The sequence below is a fragment of the Xenia sp. Carnegie-2017 genome, unplaced genomic scaffold (genome assembly GCF_021976095.1).
Source record: "Xenia sp. Carnegie-2017 unplaced genomic scaffold, XeniaSp_v1 HiC_scaffold_3, whole genome shotgun sequence".
In the NCBI taxonomy this organism is placed as follows: domain Eukaryota; kingdom Metazoa; phylum Cnidaria; class Anthozoa; order Malacalcyonacea; family Xeniidae; genus Xenia; species Xenia sp. Carnegie-2017.
The window spans coordinates 1,882,600-1,902,768 of NW_025813493.1; the positions used below are offsets into that span (position 1 = coordinate 1,882,600).

Genomic DNA, 20,169 nt, shown 5'->3' on the forward strand with positions numbered 1-20,169 from the left:
AACATAACACCGAAACACTTGAAAAAGCTATACGGCAAAACATCAAGGGAAAAAGCTATATGGCAAAACACCGAGGGAAAATATCCGGCAAAACACCAAGGAAAAAGCTATATGGCAAAACACGGAGGAAAACATAACACCATGAAACCCAGGAAAAAGCTTTCGGCAAAACACCGAGGGAAAAAGCTATACCGGCAAAACACCAAGGAAAAAGCTATACAGCAAAATCACCAAGGAAAAATATACGGCAAAACAATATGGAAAAGCTTACGGCAAAACACTATGGAAAAAGCTATACGGCAAAACACTAAGGGAAAAAGCTATACGGCAAAACACTAAGGGAAAAAGCTATACGGCAAAACACTAAGGGAAAAAGCTATACGGCAAAACACCAAGGGAAAAAGCTATACGGCAAAACACCAAGGGAAAAAGTTATACGGCAAACACGGTATAAACGCTAGATTTTTTGCACTCAAACGCTGTTAAGAAATTCTGTACATCTTCATCATTAACTGCAAGAGAATGAGAAAGTACATTTTCAACGACACTAGACTCAGTGGTCAAAATATACTTCATAAAGGAACTCAGGTACATATCTTCTGCGACATAATCTTCGCCAAAAAGACAGGAGAACAAGAAAACGCGAGAAATTTTGATTGGAAAATAGCACTCTTAAATGTAACCTTTCACAAGATTTCTAGCTATCGCTTGCCACTTCTCCCGAGAAACGTGATGACGAATCACTGGGACTCGTTCATCCTCGCCTAACATGAAACTATTTCATTCCAAAACAGAGAAAATGCATCCCTGACAACGCTGACTCCTTCGTCCTTTTCATCGACACCTCTGGAATCTATCATCTTGACATCCACACACTTCTTTAAAATATCATCTTTTTCAAAATAGTGCAGCAAGTTAGCTTTCACATTCATCATCATCATCATGCAGTCAGTCGTAAGCGACGAGGACTGTTCTATGGTTGGATTGAAGCTCTCCAGGCCGGTCTGTTATCAGCCAGTTGCTTCCAGGTTGTCACGTTGATGTCTCTCCTCTTTAGATTTCGTTTCATGACATCTTTGAGTCTGAGTCGAGGTCGGCCTTGGTTTCGTTTCCCTTCTACTAGTTGGCTGTACAATAGCTGGCGTGGTAAACGAGATCTCTCCATACGATGGACATGACCAATCCATCTTAAATTCTTTTGAATCAGCATGTCAGCCATGTGTGGCAGGTCAGTCAGACGGAGAATCTTAGCATTTGCGATCTTGTCCCGCCATGATATCTTCAGAATGTCCCGCAGTTGTCTCATCATATACGCACTCAGTTTCTTCACTTGAAGCCTGTAGATTGTCCATGCCTCTGCTCCATAAAGGAGTGTTGTCAGCACCACCGCCTGATAGACCTTGGCTTTAACTCTGGTCGAGACATGCTTATTTTGCCACAGCCGATCGTTTAGTTGACTGAACGCTGCACTCGCCCTTCCCATTCTGTTCCTCAGCTCCTTTTCAATCTTAGCAACAACACAACAATGAATAAGTTCTTTCACATTACAACGATGAATAAGCAACACTTCTCGCTCCATAACCTCATTTGTCATAATTTTTAGGGACAAAAGTAGCCCCTTCAGAACTTTCACCTGCAATGTACAACACTTAATATAGTAAAGATGGGTGAAAAGCCACAACATTTCTGACTGTTCTATTTTCAAATTCCATTCATCCACTTTCTTTCAATGAATTCCCAATGGTATTTTGCACCATCATCACAATACCCACTCATCATTTCATGAAATATTAATTGAACATCAAATTAGTGGATATTTTTCTTCTATAATATGTAACTAGAACATCTTTTTCATAAAGACAGACAAGAACAAGTAGACTATATAGTACTCACAAACCTTGGAAAGTAGTCATCTCAAAAGCATCACAATTTTGGAGGTTATCCAGTGCATGTGGTGTTAAAGTTGCATCATCTATAGATGACAGTCCAACCAAAGTTGTGGAATGTGATTCTTCTCCAAGCTGTGGTTCTGTGCACAATGATTCATTTTGAGTCTTTGTTGGTCTGATTTCTCCCAAACCTAATTGTTCTTCCTCAACATCATCAACTAATTCATTAGCAACTACAAAACAAATATTTGTATTTTTATCAAATATGTAACTTATTTAAATAAAGATTGTTGCATAACACACTTTTGCTGATTTCCTTATGCATTCATATTGGAATTCTCAAGTATAACATCAGAATGAATGTTGCCTTTTACAGTATTAATGTGTAATATTTAATATTAGCTCCTTATAAAGTAAGTGTTTAATTTTATTTGTATCATGATAGTTTCATAAAATTAACCAAATGGTGCAAAAATTATTATATACTTGACCTTACAGAATTACTTTGATTATTAAATGCTCATAATTAGGTGTTAATCAACATTAAGAAAATTGACCATACATTAACAAAGTGTTTTTAATAATTAATAGAAAACCTCCTCACTTTCATAATCCAAAGTCTTGCAAACATACAAATTGACACGACTTGCATGGCCTGCCAAGGGACTCCTTGTAATATTCTACAGAAAATGTTCCTGTTGTGCTTGGTAAATATAAAACTCCATATTTGGGTAAAACAAAACCTATTCGGAACTTTCATCATGGAGTTGCTTATTGTGAGCCTGTTGCTTCTCCACCCTAGCAGTTTTTATGACAACATGAGAATCACATTTTTTTACATCAATAGGAAGAAGTGAGCCTCGCTTAATTTTCAAATGATTCCCATCCATCTCAATAATTCCAATGTTTATCTGGGGTGGAAAAAATATCCAGTTACAAGGTGTTCATGACCTGCCATCACAAAATGTTTGATGAAGAATGAAAAAGTAATTGGACAATTTCATGGAAATACTATTCCATCCTTCTCCATGAAAACCTGAGCCTGATTTTTAAAGCATGCAACAAAAGTATTATTGTGTTGATTCGAATGACAGCAAAAAAAAATTTCGTATTGCAGCCTTTTATATTTCAGCTTAAATAGGTGGGAATTACATAAGTAATATCAACATAAAAACAAGCATTGAATATAATTGTTCACTACCACCACCCATCCTTCAAATAATTATTGACATGACCTATTTGCAGAGGTAGTAATAATCACAAACCTTGAAAGTCTCATTCTTCTTCCCCTTTTTCGTGGAGACAAAACGATCTTGACGCTTCCTTGTCTCAACAGTGGCAAATGAAATATCTGCCAAATACTCTTTAAAAGTCAAAGTTTGGTGGCACGAGGATCAGTAGAAGGCCCAGCTGATGTTGATGGATCACTGTTCCGCAACGTCTTTGATTCGTCAGACTTTCGAAGATCCGTCCCGCAGTTAGCACAAAAATTACCCCTTGTATTTAGTGAACTCCTGCATACTGTACATAACATGGTGTTCAAGTTCACATTACCAACAACCGGGAAAGACAATACGAACATATACATGAACGCTAAATGTAATAAATACCTCACGAATGTTCTGTATTTATCATACTTTCTTGAAATAAAACGAAAATATAAGAATATGACAATATTCTGCACTTCGACATCTTTGTAAAATCAGAACACATTTGGCTGGCAAATTAACCGGATATGAATTTTGCATATTATAATTTGTGTTTGTTTGTGTGAATTTGCGTTTGTATATTTGAATTTGCGTTTGAGTATTCGAATTCGTGTTCGTGTATTGCACCTCTGGGCCACCGTAAATTACTGCTAGTAGAACAGTATTTTGTGATAATATTGCACTTTTTATGGATAAGTGTGTAATAATTAAAATTTAAACGAGCTTACCTGTAAGTGAAGTTTGATTGGGATTCTACCGATCCATTGCGAGGAACGAAGGGATTACATGAGATTGCGCCAGCGATCACAACTTCAATATTTAACGCTTGTCGAATATCATTATAACCTTGGGTCGGGGTTAGCAGCCATTTACAATCGGCAATAATCTACACAGTACTAATATCTATTACATAACAAAGAGTAAAATGGGAGGGCATGTAATCCCTTCGTTCCTCGCAATGGATCGGTAGAATCCCAATCAAACTTCACTTACAGGTAAGCTCGTTTAATTTTTAATTCTACCTCACCATTGCTACGCCACTACGGGATTACATGAGACTTTAAAGTACCAATGATATGAGACAACTGAATGAACCAAACCATTACCAGTCATAACTAATTTTATACTCTAACAAAACAAAAAAAAATAAATTTTTAAATAACATTGTGCAGTAATGCATGACTAAAATTGGCTAAACCCTCAATTGGTTTATGATAAAATGTTGCAAAAGTTCGTGCATTAGTCCAACCAGCCGTATTCATTATAGTTTGAATATTCACTCCCAATAGTGATGCTGCAGACGTAGAAGCTGAACGTGCGCTATGTGTTTTAAAAATGTTCATATCTACCCCAGCCTTTTCCATTATTGTTTTGATCCACCGACTCAAAGTGTCCTTGGATACCGCAGAATGGGGTTTAACAAAACTCAACAATAGCTGTTTTTGTTGTCCTCGAATGACGGAAGTCCGCTTAAGATATTCTTTAAGGCATAGGACAACACATAATCTCTCATCCGGTGTGTATACCTCAAACTCTAAATCCTTTATGTGCCTGCCGGGTTTGACTGCTTCACCAGCCCTTTGACTTGAAAAATAACTTTGTTTTCCTGCAATATCATGTGATCAATATGCAACAGATGAATTGTTTGCAGTCGCTGCCCAGACAATATCACCAGCAAGCTTGCCAACTTTAATGTAAGTTCCTTTAGTGACAGGTGTTCAGCCAAAGGTAGCGCCTTAAAATAGCTAAGCACAATATTGACGTCCCAAGTAGCTGTGTATCTTGGCAAACTTGGTCTTTGTTCAAATACCCCTTTCATAAATCTGATGACCAAAGGGTGAGATCCAAGAGAAACGCCGTCGTGCAATGAGAGAACCGATGAAAGGGCACTACGTGCTGTATTTATGGCACTATATCCCAAACCGGACTTGTACAAGGATAATAAATAATCAATTACCTCATTGATCTGTGGGGCACATGGTTGAAACCCATTTTTTAAACAAAATCGTGTCCATCGTTCCAAGTATCCCTTGTACTGCTGCCGGGTTGACTTACGCCAAGAACACATTAATATTTCAGTGGCCTCTGGTGAGATTCCTGTACTTTCGATTGATTGCCGGATAAACTGCAGGCCATCAGTCGTAATCTCTGTGACAGAGGATGTTGAACCCCTGGTTTGTAGGGCAATATTAGAATGTCCTTCTGGTAAGGCAACAACAGCGGTTCTTGGAGTAGCATCCTCCGGAGAATGGGATACCATGGTTGTGTGTTCCAATCTGGGACAATTAATATTCCCGTAGCTTGATCTTGTTCTATTTTCTGTAGCACCCTGCCCAATAAAGAGAAAGGTGGAAAAGCATAAAATCGACGATTAGTCCAGTCAAACGTAAATGCGTCAATTGCAAAGGCTCCTGGGTCAAGATTCCATGAAATATAAGGTTGTATCTGATAATTGAGCCTTGAAGCAAATAAATCAATATCCGGTTGAAATGCGAAAAACTGAACAATATACTGATACATGCTAGGATTCAACTGCCATTCTGTTTGGTCATGAAAAACTCGAGAAGCTTTATCTGCTTCCCCATTAAACTTGCCTGGTAAGTGTACTGCAGTAAGCCAAATGCTGTTTTGAATGCACCAAATCCATATTTCCCTAGCTTTGGCATTGCATTGAAATGATTGACTTCCCCCCATATTAATTATATGTGACACTGCAGTTGTGTTGTCAGTTTTTAGGCAAATATGTGTATTGGACAAACTAGAACAAAAGGTTTGTAAACCCAAAAGGACTGCAGACATTTCCAGATAGTTAATGTGTCGCACAGCTTCAGTGGGTAACCACTGCCTTCCTGCAGACTTTCCCTGGAAATTTGCTCCCAGCCAAGCAACGAGGCATCAGTAAACAGTGTGTACTCAGGCTTAGGCTTTGAAATTGTCTTACAAGTGGTTTCTATATTATCCGCCCACCATCGCAAATCAGCCAGACTGGTTTTGGAAGGTGTCATAACCTCATCATAATGGCCCCTGCAGGCCTTAAAGGTCACCTGAAATGCTTGATATAACTTTGCTTCATATGAAAGCTTAGCTAATGATTAGCCTATTCGCCAAATTTGAAAGTCCAATGTTTTATATTTTATGAGATATGGTCTTCTGAATTCATTACATTGACGATTTCCGAAGGCCGAATTCAAATAGCGCGAGTGAATTTGAATTACCCAAGCTGGGGCGAGTTTCACGTAATAGTTGCCATTGCATGTTTTTGCTCAGTGCAGCCAGTAGCAGTAAAAATTAAATTTCGCCAATTTTCTTTTTGTTGTTGCTGCTACTATTAATGCGTGTTTATCTCGATGTCTTCAACGGAGGAAAAAGTCGAATTTGACATCGAATATATTGCTACGGAGGTCCAGCCTTACATGTTTGAACCGCTAGCTAGTAGCAATAATGTTGAAACTGACGAAGATCTGTCTTCGTCGTCGTCAACGGACAGCTCATCTGACGAATATACTAACAGGATTGGAAATACAAACTGGTGCGTTGCTTTTTTTCATGATTAACAATTTCAGATCGCCGGCCGGGAAAGCATTTGTTGCCATGAGGAACCGAAGACAGACCCTAAAATTCATGGCGACCATTTATGCATCACAGAAGAACAAGAGTTTCACATGGTCTGCATCAACGAAACAGTCGTTAGAACAGCTATGGTTGTATTCATTCACGATCACGGGCAATACCAGACGCTCCAGAAACCGAGTCAGTTTCAGCTTTTTTGATATCTCCTCATATATCGACAATAATTTGCTTATGTTTGATTTTGTTTTGTTTCCCAGAACTTTGCGTTACACTGCCTATAGGCAATGGACAGCATGGATACATGGAAAGCTTGGCAAGAAATATCGACTTCCTATACCATCCTGTGCTGTTAAAGAAATAAGGAAAGCATTTCCTTCACCTTCTGGCATATATAAAGGCTTTGAATATGCACAGCATTTATAAATACCTGTGAGTGTTAGACTTCAGTTTAGTTAAGAGTGAATTGTGAAGTATGTTGTTGCACTGCTGTTACTTTATCAACTTTTTCAACTCTACTAGTCAGTGGATCTGGTATTTTTCGTTGTCTTTCTGTTGCAATTGCTTGGTTTAAACTGGAATTAGCATGTCTGCACCTTATCACTTTCTCCATTAGTTGTTTCACATAGTCTGTAAAACAGGGGGAGAAGAATTAAACTGAGAAGTGCAAGAAATGTACCATCAGTAGAACAAGTATTTGGCTTTTGAGTGCTAAAACTTGTCCTTACCATAAGTACTATCAATTTTAACACCTTTGATGACTCCACATGACTGTCTTGATTTGGGGTGAGACACTTTCCACATTAATTCCCCATTTTCTTTTGTACGCCTTTGTTCTTTACTTCCATTTTCATTGAAATGGAGAGCAGCAATCAGTAATCTAAAAATTTAATTTTACTTTTTAGTGTGCCGCCTTGCAATCATTTTCAGTATGAAAACAACATTGTTTATTGTTTGTTTACCTAGCTTGCATTGCCTTGTAAAAGAAATGTGTATGCTTTGGTGCATATAGTATAACAACTCGATGAAAACATATCAATTACTGTAAATAACTATTATGTCTTATACCAGAGCATTTAGGATTAATTTGTACCTTTCTTTATCCATAAGCGAGGCTCAAGAGTACCATGCTCACATTTTGGAAATAATTCACTATGACCATCATGAATGTTGCAAATGTGATTCAGCAATGATAGCCATTTAGCCTTAAGTAGTTTCTCATCACCACCACTAATTGCAGCACACCAGTAGACATGGTTAGATATTGACTGTGCCCAATCAAGTAGCAATCTACATCCACTCTTCTTACCGGCTGCCATTACCTTTTTTTTGATACCTGTAGAAAAAAATAGACACTGTACATTGGTTAAAAAATTGTAATGCAAAACATAGCAATAATTGATCAAAATATCATGAAATTAAATGCAATTAGAAAAATTCTAAAACCTCTTAATCACTTGGTAATTTATGATTATAAAGATACTCTTTGATCAAATCAGGAAGTACTTTATTTTAAGACCCATTGCTGTACTTTGAGCAGCTTTTGCTTTAAAAGTTTAGGCTTTTGCACAAAACAAAACTGCATTGCATTCCCTTACCACTTTGTCAGTTTGTGTTCCATTGTCACTTATGTTACATTTATCTCTTGAGTCCAGTTGTCCACTCAAAAAAAACGAACATGTTTTTGATGTATTTTCGTCCTCGTCAGGCTGCTCAATGTTTTCCACGGAGTTCTCAAGAGCTTCGTTTATTATCTGAATTGTATATGCGTTTTTTTAAAGTAATGCACTATAATTACATTAAAACTGCTTGGCTACAAGACTTTACCTCTAATTTTCTGCGCTTTGCATACGCGTTTCTAGTTGCCCCGGTTTCCGTTTATCACCAACTTTCGACCTCGAATAGTCGAAGATCGTTGGTATTGCGTCTTTCTTTAACCTTAACCTGGTTGGTCGCCATCCTAAAGATTTCAGGACTCCGGGGTTTTGGACAAAACAGCAGGCTTCAAAGTGTGCCGAACAGAGCTTTGACCTTTTCGAAGGATTCCAATCTTTCCTTTTCACCTTATCGACCCATGCTTGGCGTAAAGGATTCTTAGCGGGGAAACTGAAAAACCCAACTTTTTCCGCCTTAGATTGGTTCTTAGAAGAACCATTTTTGCAGTTAAATGCCACACAGTAAACCATCTTAAAATAGCCGATCAAAATCAAACTTTATTTATGAATTCATATTTGCCGCTTTCTCGCGCGAAATGTCAATGGCAACTATTACGTCACGCCGAGTACTTTCCGACGATAAACCGACGGAATATTTTTTACTTCTATTCAAAAAAAACACAAATTCACACGTTGATATCTCTTAAAATAATCATGGGATTGTTTTCAAATTTTCTTTGAATAGTCTACGCAATATATACATTTTATATGTCAAATAAACAGAAATATGAATTTTGCATTTCAGGTGACCTTTAAGTGCTGAAATTTTATCATTCTCCAGTTGTCTGTAAAATAAAGGGCCCATTTCTACTCCTGGAAAACTGGCCACTAAGATTCCTATAACTTCAGATACTTCCCTTATGGAAGGTTGAGTTTGTGTCATGAGTTTTTCACAAGCTTGCTTTAACCGCCGCGACTTGTTGGGCGTCAAACTAGCCATCATTAGCTTAGAATTTAATAAAAATCCCAAGAATTCTATTTCTTGCGATGGGATGAAATTTGACTTCTCTTCGTGAACGCAAAAACCCAGTTCAGATAAAAACGTGGAGGTGGTAGAAACATTATGACGACAATCGTCATAGCTATACCCTTGTAAATAGGAATCATCAATATATCCCACTGATAATAAGCCCTGTGCTCGCAAATGACCATAAACTGGTTTTAGTAGCTTGGTAAACAACCGTGGGGCACATGCAAGACCATTGGGCATACAAGTAAATTGGTATAACTGTCCCTTAAAGTGAAATTTAAGATACTTTTGGTGGGACTCATGAATAGCTACAGAATAATACGCATCCCTGATATCCAGTGAAGCCATGAAACAATCCGGTTTTATCATTTGAATAACCTGCTTAAGTGATTCCATCTTAAAATGTTGGTAGCGTACAAATTTGTTAAATCTCTTTAAATTTAGTATCAGACGAAATGACCCATCTTTCTTGGGGGTCAAGAAAATAGTAGAAATATATTCCCCTTTCTCATGATGACTAGGTATAATAACCTGCTTTGCTAACAACTTAGAGATTTCAGCTTCAATGAAGGTGGCTTCTTTTGCTGAAAACTGTTTCTGTTTAGAAACATGCATTTGGGAAGGTTGTTGAAGTAAATCAATTTTACAATCTTTCACAATATTCAAAATGAATGAGTCAGTTGTTAAGTTTTCCACTTATTATAAAAACATTGAAGTCGCCCCGCTATAAAACTAGAGGCTGGATTTTGACTTACCAAATTACATTGGGTAGATGTCATTGCTGTTTCTGGCAGTCTTTTTGGTGCCTTTTCTTTCCCCGGTATGGGGGTTTGTGCCATCGAGGGCCCTGCCGAAAATTCTGACCATAATGGTCCCTTGGGCGATGTGAGTGCCTGGAGTAGGAGCCCATTCCATTCTGCCGATCATATTGTCGGGAACTAACCAGCTGTTGGCTTACTCGATTGGTGGCACTAATATCCTGCACTTGTTTGGGTAAATCATCCCCAAATAGCCAGTTTGTGAACTCAATATGTTCACCACAAAGTTGCTGATATTTATCATTAAGGTCTGGTCGTATCAGTTCTCTACGTCTTTGCACGAACTCATAATTAGTATGTCCCAGAATGGCCATAGAGTCCATTAGACTCCTTATCAGTGATTTATTATCATCAAGTTGAGATGAATCAGCCTGCATGAGTTTGTGGATAACTTTAACCACCGGAATGCTAGCCTTCAGTAACATATTTTGCACCCGTTGTAATTTAATATCTCGACTCCGAGTGCTTGACTTCAATTTCGGCCAAATTTCAGGGTTGATTTTAGTGCCTACAATGTTCTCGCAGTTTGTGGGCCGAGTACTCTGTGTCAATTTTTCTTTAAGTTTTTCATCGGTTAATCTGTTACGCACCATTTTGTTAGCAACGCTTGCTAGTTTAGGATTAACCTCTTCAGCACATTGTTCGTCAAGGTTGTATTCTTCAGCTATTAAGCCTAGAACATCCTCCTCATTTTGAGCAGAGGCTGGCAACATTCGATGTAGTGTTGGGATCATTCCCTGCTAACAATTCGTCAACTTCCACGTCAACATCACCTGTTGACTCACGACGCGCTCTTTTAGTAGCTTTTCGTGTTTCCGATGCTACTGATGCCACGGAGTCCGATGACTCTGATGCTGAGCGAGTCCTAGTGCGCCCCTGTTTGGTAACGTTGCTTAACTGCGAAGCAATAGCCTCCGTAAGCTTAGAAAAACCTCGCTGAAGACCATCAGTTAGGACTTGTTGCATTGCAATTATATCTCGTCCCATATCCCTACCGTCATCACTTGTCGATGGTATATCAGATGATGTTTTAATCCGTCGGTTATTACGACTTTCATCTCGTTCATTTTCCGAGCCAGACGAGTCTAAGACTTCATGGCCGGTTTCACCTTCCGCCGCCATGCGTTTTCGGTCGATTGCGAAGAAAAACAACAAAATGAGCAAAAAAATAGTTTAAATTGACGATTACGTCGACCTATATCGTAGTAAGAGTGGGAAACAGCAAGATTGCTTGCTGTAAATTCCCCGATGCAAAACGATTGCCCAAAATATATTAATATTACAATGGCAAATACAAAAGCGTCCTATCTCGTTGTGTTCACCTTTACATTGAAGTTGTGATCGCTGGCGCAATCTCATGTAATCCCGTAGTGACGTAGCAATGGTGAGGTAGAACTGATTGTTGACAGCTGCTAAATGTCATTACATATCGCAAGAATCAAGGATTTCGAAAAACATGAAAGAATTGCCTTACGTCGAACTTACGAAATTTGATTGCGTATGGTGATTGTTGTGCTGAACTGCTTTTGATATAAGGTTCAATTAACTGACTCAAGTAGAGAAACATTTTTGGGCCAAATAACATTGCGAAGTTCGTGTTAATGCAGTTTCAATAGCTTTCTTACTCCAAGGCTTGTTTTCTTATCGAAGATGATTTCTCATTATGTTCTGAAATGGGTCAATTTACAAACCTCTCAATTCTCAGCCACTTCCACACTAAAACAACTACACCAAATCACAGAAACTCTTACGATTTTCCATGTTGTATTTTGTATTTTTAGTTCATCATTTAAAAATAAAGTAATTATAATTAGGATATTCACTGAAACAGCTGAGTACAATATATATTTGGTAATGAATTGTACAAATGTACCCTACTTCTGTAGCTGAAAGTAGAACATTACTTCTCTTCTAGACTTGCCAATGATATTTTAATTGTAGGTTTTGGTTTATAAAATCGCAGAGGCATATCTCCATAAATTCAGCTATTTGGGCTCTTTAATGTATATTACATACAATACTGGCATATTCAACCATTTCAAGTTAGATCATCGATGTCAGGTTCTCTAAAAGATCACGTTTTAAATAAGGCATGAACGTACATACATAAAGAAAAACACATGTTGTAGACTAGTGAGAAATTTATCATTTTAAGAAATATACAACAACTGAAATAATTTCAACTAATATCAATATAACGTATATTTTTATAAATGCCACGTTTGTGTTTTTACATTTTCTTTGAAAATAAAGCATGAATTAATTTTCAATTTCAATAGCTTGCTGAAACCAAAAATAAGCCCATCAACACAAGCTACTTTTTGAAATGGATAATTTCAGTCAATTTGAGAGGTAGAAGTTTATAGCTACATACCTTGATGGTAGCTATGTTTCAAGTGATGTATAGTTTTTTAGTTCTCAATTTTTAGTCCAGCTTTTCATCATCCTTATTCATGTCTATTTGAATTCATTGTTTTTGCCGTGAGTATAAACACAGAGAGATTGACAGCAGGATTACATGAGCATGCTGGCGATATGAACTGTAAATGAAACATTTTTCTCATTTTGGACCATGTTCAAAAAAGAATGTCCTGTACATTCATTATTTTAAAGTAGAAGTTTCAAAAATTCATGTTGATAGCGTTAATATGTACGTAATTGCATGTGTTGTTCGTTATGACACAACAACTTCCTTCAATGTACGTGTAGAGTAGATATTCACAATAAAATTGCTGTTCGAGATAATAGAGTTATATTTATATAATTTTTATACTGGAGACAGCTGGGGGGAATTGTTGCCAGTTTCGTTCAACATAGCTGCGACATAAATTGTTTTAAGAATGGTCAACGGCGAAATACAGCTTGTAATCAATTTTACTGCATCAAAAGTATGTACACAAAACATAGCTATATTTGAAAATGATCCGTATCAAGTGCGACGTTTTAAAGGTTTCTTTGTAAGTCGTGCATATAAAACAATTACTTAATTCAATTGAGTGCTTAGACAGAATATCAAAAGAAGGATACTTATCACTTGTAGACAGGAATACAGTTGGGTTGAGTTTTAGGCATAGAAATTTATGTAATTTGTAAATTTGTTATGTTTCATACAACAAAATATCAAATAAGTAAACAACAGGATGTGTAATCAACTCATTCATAATCTCCACTCTATTGATAAAAGTATGAGCTGCAACGATGCCTTCAATTAAGAAGGAGCTAGAATTCTCGCCCCAATACAGTACATCCTGTCAAAAGGCCCGATAATTTATATCGTTACATCTATCTCCTCGTAAGGAACAAAACAAGGTTATAATTTGAAGGACCTAAGAGCAGTTTTCATAAAAATTGGTAATCACATTTAGAACGTTCTTCATAATGTACGTCCTATAGAAGATTTTGTTTTCACTGAGGGGTTTGATGTGTCGTTGTCTGGTCGTGGCTGATTGGTTTCTATACTGACATTTGTGGACGTGTCTTGTGTAGAGAACTTAACAGCAACGATTGCTCATTTGGGTCTTCGGACTCAGATTGTTCATTTTCTTCCTCAGTACAATCTGTATCAATCTTTCCTCTTCTTTAGTAAACGTCAGATGTCTTTTGTTCCGTCTGCATATTTAGCTTGTTTTTTCTTTTGTTTGTCAACAATTTCTTGACTCGATGGGTTAATTTTGGCTTCGATAGTTTTTTGCCGTAGGGAGAAGCGTTTTTGTTCACATAGCCTACTATATATGGACGTGGATATATAGTCCAGTTTAGTTTACATATCAGTGGCTTAATTATCCTCTACCAAAAGCATAGTAAATAAAACAACATTATAACACCGAATCAAATTTATAAATGTTAAAGAAAGGTAATCACGTTGCTGAAACCGTTTATGGTTCTCTTAATGGATTAAAGTCATCTCCGATTCGTTAGGAATGAAATGAGTAATTTAGAGCAAAAATCTTCAGCGTCGTTCTCGCTGACGAAACCGCCCTAAAAAGAAAAGCAATGATGCGCATGCGTATTAATTTTAAATTGGAGTACCCAGCCATTTGTACCTAGCATGCTCGCTCTGCAATCCTCATAAACGTTGTGAATATCAGTGGGACTAGTGTGGATGATTCTGCCAGAACGTAGCATCATGCAGCTGAGGAAAATATCTCAGTTTTAAAGAGGAAGGATTTGTCAATCACTTTAAAAAAAAAATTCTTATTAAACGTCTAGCAAAATTGTCGTGTGGCTTACATAGGCCAAGAGAATCGATACAATACTGGAATATTCAACAAATTCAAGTTAGATCATTGATGTCAGGTTCTCTAAAAGATCACGTTTTAAATAAGGCATGAACGTACATACCCAAAGAAAAACACATGATGTAGACTAGTGAGAAATTTATCATTTTAAGAAATATACAACAACAGAAATCATTTCAACTAATATCTTCTAACGTATATTTTTATAAATGCCACGTTTGTGTTTTTACGTTTCCTTTGAAAATGAAGGATGAATTAATTATCAATTTCAATAGCTTGCTGAAACCAAAAATAAGCTCATCAACACAAGCTACGTTTTGAAATGGATAATTTCAGTCAATTTGAGAGGTAGATGTTTATAGCTACATACTTTGATGGTAGCTATGTTTCAAGTGATGTTTAGTTTTTTAGTTCTCAAGTTTTAGTCCAGCTTTTCATCATCCTTATTTATGTCTATTTAAATTCGATGTTTTTGCCTAAGTATAAACACAGAGAGATTGACAGCAGGATTACATGAGCATGCTGGCGATATGAACTGTAAATAAAACATTTTTCTCATTTTGAACCACGTTCAAAAAAAAATATCCTGTACATTCATTATTTTAAAGTTTCAAAAATTCATGTCGATAACGTTAATATGTACGTAATTGCATGTGTTGTTCGTTATGACATAACAATTTCCTTCAATGCACGTGTAAAGTTGATATTAACAATAAAATTGCTGTTCGAGATAATAGAGATATATTTATATAATTTTCATACTGGAGACAGATAGGGGGAATTATTGCGAGTTTGGTTCAATATAGCTGAAATATAAATTGTTTTAAGAAAGGTCAACGGCGAAATACAGCTTGTAATCAATTTTACTGCATCAAAAGTATGTACACAAAATATAGCTATATTTGAAAATGATCCGTATCAAGTGCCACGTTTTAAAGGTTTCTTTGTAAGTCGTGCATATAAATTAATTACTTAATTCAATTAAGTGCTGAGACAGAATATCAAAAGAAGGATACATATCACTTGTAGACAGGAAACAGTTGGGTTGAGTTTTAGGCATAAAAATTTGTATAATTTGTAAATTTGTTATGTTTCATACAACAAAATATCAAATAAGTAAACAACAGGATGTGTAATGACTCATTCATAATCTCCACTCTATTGATAAAAGTATCGGCTGTAACGATGCCTTCAATTAAGAAGGCGCTAGAATTCTCGCCCCAATACAGTACATCCGGTCAAAAGGCCCGACAATTTATATCGTTACATCTATCTCCTCGTAAGGAACAAAACAAGGTTATAATTTGAAGGACCTAAGAGTAGTTTTCATAAAAATTGGTAATTACATGTAGAACGTTCTTCATAATGTACGTCCTATAGAAGATTTTCTTTTCACTGAGGGGTTGGATTTGTCGGTGTCTGGTCGTGCCTGATTGGTTTCTATACTGACATTTGTGGACGTGTCTTGCGTAGAGAGCTTAACAGCAACGATTGCTCATTTGGGTCTTCGGACTCAGATTGTTCATTTTCTTCCTCAGTACAATCTGTATCAATCTTTCCCCTTCTTTAGTAAACGTCAGATGTCTTCTGTTCCGTCTGCATATTTAGCTTGTTTTTTCTTTTGTTTGTCAACAATTTCTTGACTCGATGGGTTAATTTTGGCTTCGATAGTTTTTTGCCGTAGGGAGAAGCGTTTTTGTTCACATAGCCTACTATATATGGACGTGGATATATAGTCCAGTTTAGTTTACATATCAGTGGCTTAATTATCCTCTACCAAAAGCATAGTAAATAAAACAACATTATAACACCGAATCAAATTTATAAATGTTAAAGAAAGGTAATCACGTTGCTGAAACCGTTTATGGTTCTCTTAATGGATTAAAGTCATCTCCGATTCGTTAGGAATGAAATGAGTAATTTAGAGCAAAATCTTCAGCGTCGTTCTCGCTGACGAAACCGCCCAAAAAGAAAAGCAATGATGCGCATGCGTATTAATTTTAAATTGCAGTACCCAGCCATTGTACCCAGCATGCTCGCTCTGCAATCTTCATAAACGTTGTGAATATCAGTGGGACTAGTGTAGAAGATTCTGCCAGAACGTAACATCATGCAGCTGAGGAAAATATCTCAGTTTTAAAGAGGAAGGATTTGTCAATCACTTTCAAAATTTCTTATTAAACGTCTAGCAAAATTGTCGTGTGCTTACAAAGGCCAAGAGAATCGATACAATACTGGAATATTCAACAAATTCAAGTTAGATCATTGATGTCAGGTTCTCTAAAAGATCACGTTTTAAATAAGGCATGAACGTACATACATAAAAAAAACACATGATGTAGACTAGTGAGAAATTAATCATTTTAAGAAATATACAACAACAGAAATCATTTCAACTAATATCTTCTAACGTATATTTTTATAAATGCCACGTTTGTGTTTTTACGTTTCCTTTGAAAATGAAGGATGAATTAATTATCAATTTCAATAGCTTGCTGAAACCAAAAATAAGCTCATCAACACAAGCTACGTTTTGAAATGGATAATTTCAGTCAATTTGAGAGGTAGATGTTTATAGCTACATACTTTGATGGTAGCTATGTTTCAAGTGATGTTTAGTTTTTTAGTTCTCAAGTTTTAGTCCAGCTTTTCATCATCCTTATTTATGTCTATTTAAATTCATGTTTTTGCCTAAGTATAAACACAGAGATTGACAGCAGGATTACATGAGCATGCTGGCGATATGAACTGTAAATAAAACATTTTTCTCATTTTGAACCACGTTCAAAAAAATGTCCTGTACATTCATTATTTTAAAGTTTCAAAATTCATGTTGATAACGTTAATATGTACGTAATTGCATGTGTTGTTCGTTATGACACAACAATTTCCTTCAATGCACGTGTAAAGTTGATATTAACAATAAAATTGCTGTTCGAGATAATAGAGTTATATTTATATAATTTTATACTGGAGACAGCTGGGGAATTATTGCGAGTTTGGTTCAATATAGCTGCAACATAAATTGTTTTAAGAATGGTCAACGGCGAAATACAGCTTGTAATCAATTTTACTGCATCAAAAGTATGTACACAAAATATAGCTATATTTGAAAATGATTCGTATCGAGTGCCATGTTTTAAAGGTTTCTTTGTAAGTCGTGCATACAAATTAATTACTTAATTCAATTGAGTGCTGAGACAGAATATCAAAAGAAGGATACATATCACTTGTAGACAGGAATACAGTTGGGTTGAGTTTCAGGCATAAAAATTTATATAATTTGTAAATTTGTTATGTTACATACAACAAAATATCAAATAAGTAAACAACAGGATGTGTAATGACTCATTCATAATCTCCACTCTATTGATAAAAGTATCGGCTGTAACGATGCCTTCAATTAAGAAGGCGCTAGAATTCTCGCCCCAATACAGTACATCCGGTCAAAAGGCCCGACAATTTATATCGTTACATCTATCTCCTCGTAAGGAACAAAACAAGGTTATAATTTGAAGGACCTAAGAGTAGTTTTCATAAAAATTGGTAATTACATGTAGAACGTTCTTCATAGTGTACGTCTTATAGAAGATTTTTTTTTTCACTGAGGGGTTAGATGTGTCGGTGTCTGGTCGTGCCTGATTGGTTTCTATGCTGACATTTGTGGACGTCTCTTGCGTAGAGAACTTAACAGCAACGATTGCTCATTTGGGTCTTCGGACTCAGATCGTTCATTTTCTTCCTCAGTACAATCTGTATCAATCTTTCCCTTTCTTTAGTGGACACCAGATGTCTTCTGTTCCGTGTGCATATTTAGCCTTCCGAAATAACTTCGTACGACGTGGGTGCAAACTTCTGTTTACACACTTCTTTCCTTCATGTCCTGCACGTCTGTTCTGGTCGTATAAGTACTGTATCTCCTAGGTTGAGATCTATTAACGGCTTGCTGCCGTGGTTGTAATATTTCGCTTGTTTTTTCTTTTGTTTGTCAACAATTTCTTGACTCGATGGGTTAATTTTGGCTTCAATAGTTTTGTTGCCGTAGGGAGAAGCGTTTTTGTTCACATAGCCTACTATATATGGACGTGGATAAATAGTCCAGTTTAGTTTACATATCAGTGGCTTAATTATCCTCTACCAAAAGCATAGTAAATAAAACAACATTACAAAACCGAATCAAATTTATAAATGTTAAAGAAAGGTAATCACGTTGCTGAAACAGATTATCGTTCTCTTAGTGGATTAAAGTCATCTCCAAATCGTTAGAAATGAAATGAGTAATTTAGAGCAAAAATCTTCAGCCTTGTTCTCGTTGACGAAAGCGCTTCATAAGAAAAGCAACGATGCGCATGTGTATTAATTTTTTGTTGCAGTACCCAGCCATTGTACCTAGCATGCTCGCTCTGCAATCTTCAGATACGTTGTGAATATCAGTGGGACTAGTGTAGAAGATTCTGCAAGAACGTAACATCATGCAGCTGAGGAAAATATCTCAGTTTTAAAGAGGAAGAATTTGTCAATCACTTTCAAAATACAAATTCTTATTAAACGTCTAGCAAAATTGTCGTGTGGCTTACAAAGGCCAAGAGAATCGATACAATACTGGCATATTCGATTCAACAAATTCAAGTTAGATCATTGATGTCAGATTCTCTAAAAGATCACGTTTAAAATAAGGCATGAGCGTACATACATAAAGAAAAACACATGTTGTAGACTAGTGCGAAATTAATCATTTTAAGAAATATACAACAACTGAAATTACTTCATATAATATCATTATAACTTATATATTTGTAAATGCCACGTTTCTGTCTATTACAGTTCCTTTGAAAATAAAGCATGAATTAATTATCAATTTCAATAGCTTGCTGAAACCAAAAATAAGCACATCAACACAAGCTACTTTTAGAAATGGATAATTTCCTTCAATTTGAGAGGTAGAGTCTTATAGCTACATACCTTGATGGTAGCTATGTTTCAAGTGATGTTTAGTTTTTTAGTTCTCAAGTTTTAGTCCAGCTTTTCATCATCCTTATTTATGTCTATACAAATTCATTGTTTTTGCCGTCAGTATAAACACAGAAAGATTGACAGCAGGATTACATGTGCATGCTAGCGATATGAACTGTAAATAAAACATTTTTCTCATTTTGAACCACGTTCAAAAAAATGTCCTGTACATTCATTATTTTAAAGTAGAAGTTTCAAAAATTCATGTTGATAACGTTAATATGTACGTAATTGCATGTGTTGTTCGTTATGACACAACAACTTCCTTCAATGTAGCTACGTGTAAAGTTGATATTAACAATAAAATTGCTGTTCGAGATAATAGAGTTATATTTATATAATTTTTATACTGGAGACAGCTGGGGGGAATTATTGCGAGTTTGGTTCAATATAGCTGCAACATAAATTGTTTTAAGAATGGTCAACGGCGAAATATAGCTTGTAATCAATTTTACTGCATCAAAAATATGTACACAAAATATAGCTATATTTGAAAATGATTGGTATCGAGTGCCACGTTTTAAAGGTTTCTTTGTAAGTCGTGTATGAATAAATTACTTAATTCAATTGAGTGCTTAGACTGAATGTGAAAGCAAGAATACATAGCTCTTACTTGTAGACAGGAATACAGTTGGGTTGAGTTTTAGGCATAGAAATTTATATAATTTGTAAATTTGTCATGTTTATACAACAAAATATCAAATAAGTAAACAAAATATCAAATAAGTAAACAACAGGATGTGTAATCAAC

At 36.1% G+C, this 20,169-nt stretch overlaps 1 protein-coding gene and 1 long non-coding RNA gene across 2 annotated transcripts in view; both read left to right on the top strand.

Moving 5' to 3' along the window:
* The window catches only part of LOC124454537, a 66,457-nt gene that overhangs the window by 43,613 nt on the left and 2,675 nt on the right, over window positions 1-20,169 (top strand). The window lies entirely within an intron of this gene.
* On the top strand, window positions 6,813-7,773 carry LOC124454543. Its single transcript, XR_006951493.1, has 3 exons — window positions 6,813-6,847; window positions 6,925-7,096; window positions 7,631-7,773. It is a non-coding gene; the product is annotated as an uncharacterized LOC124454543 (long non-coding RNA).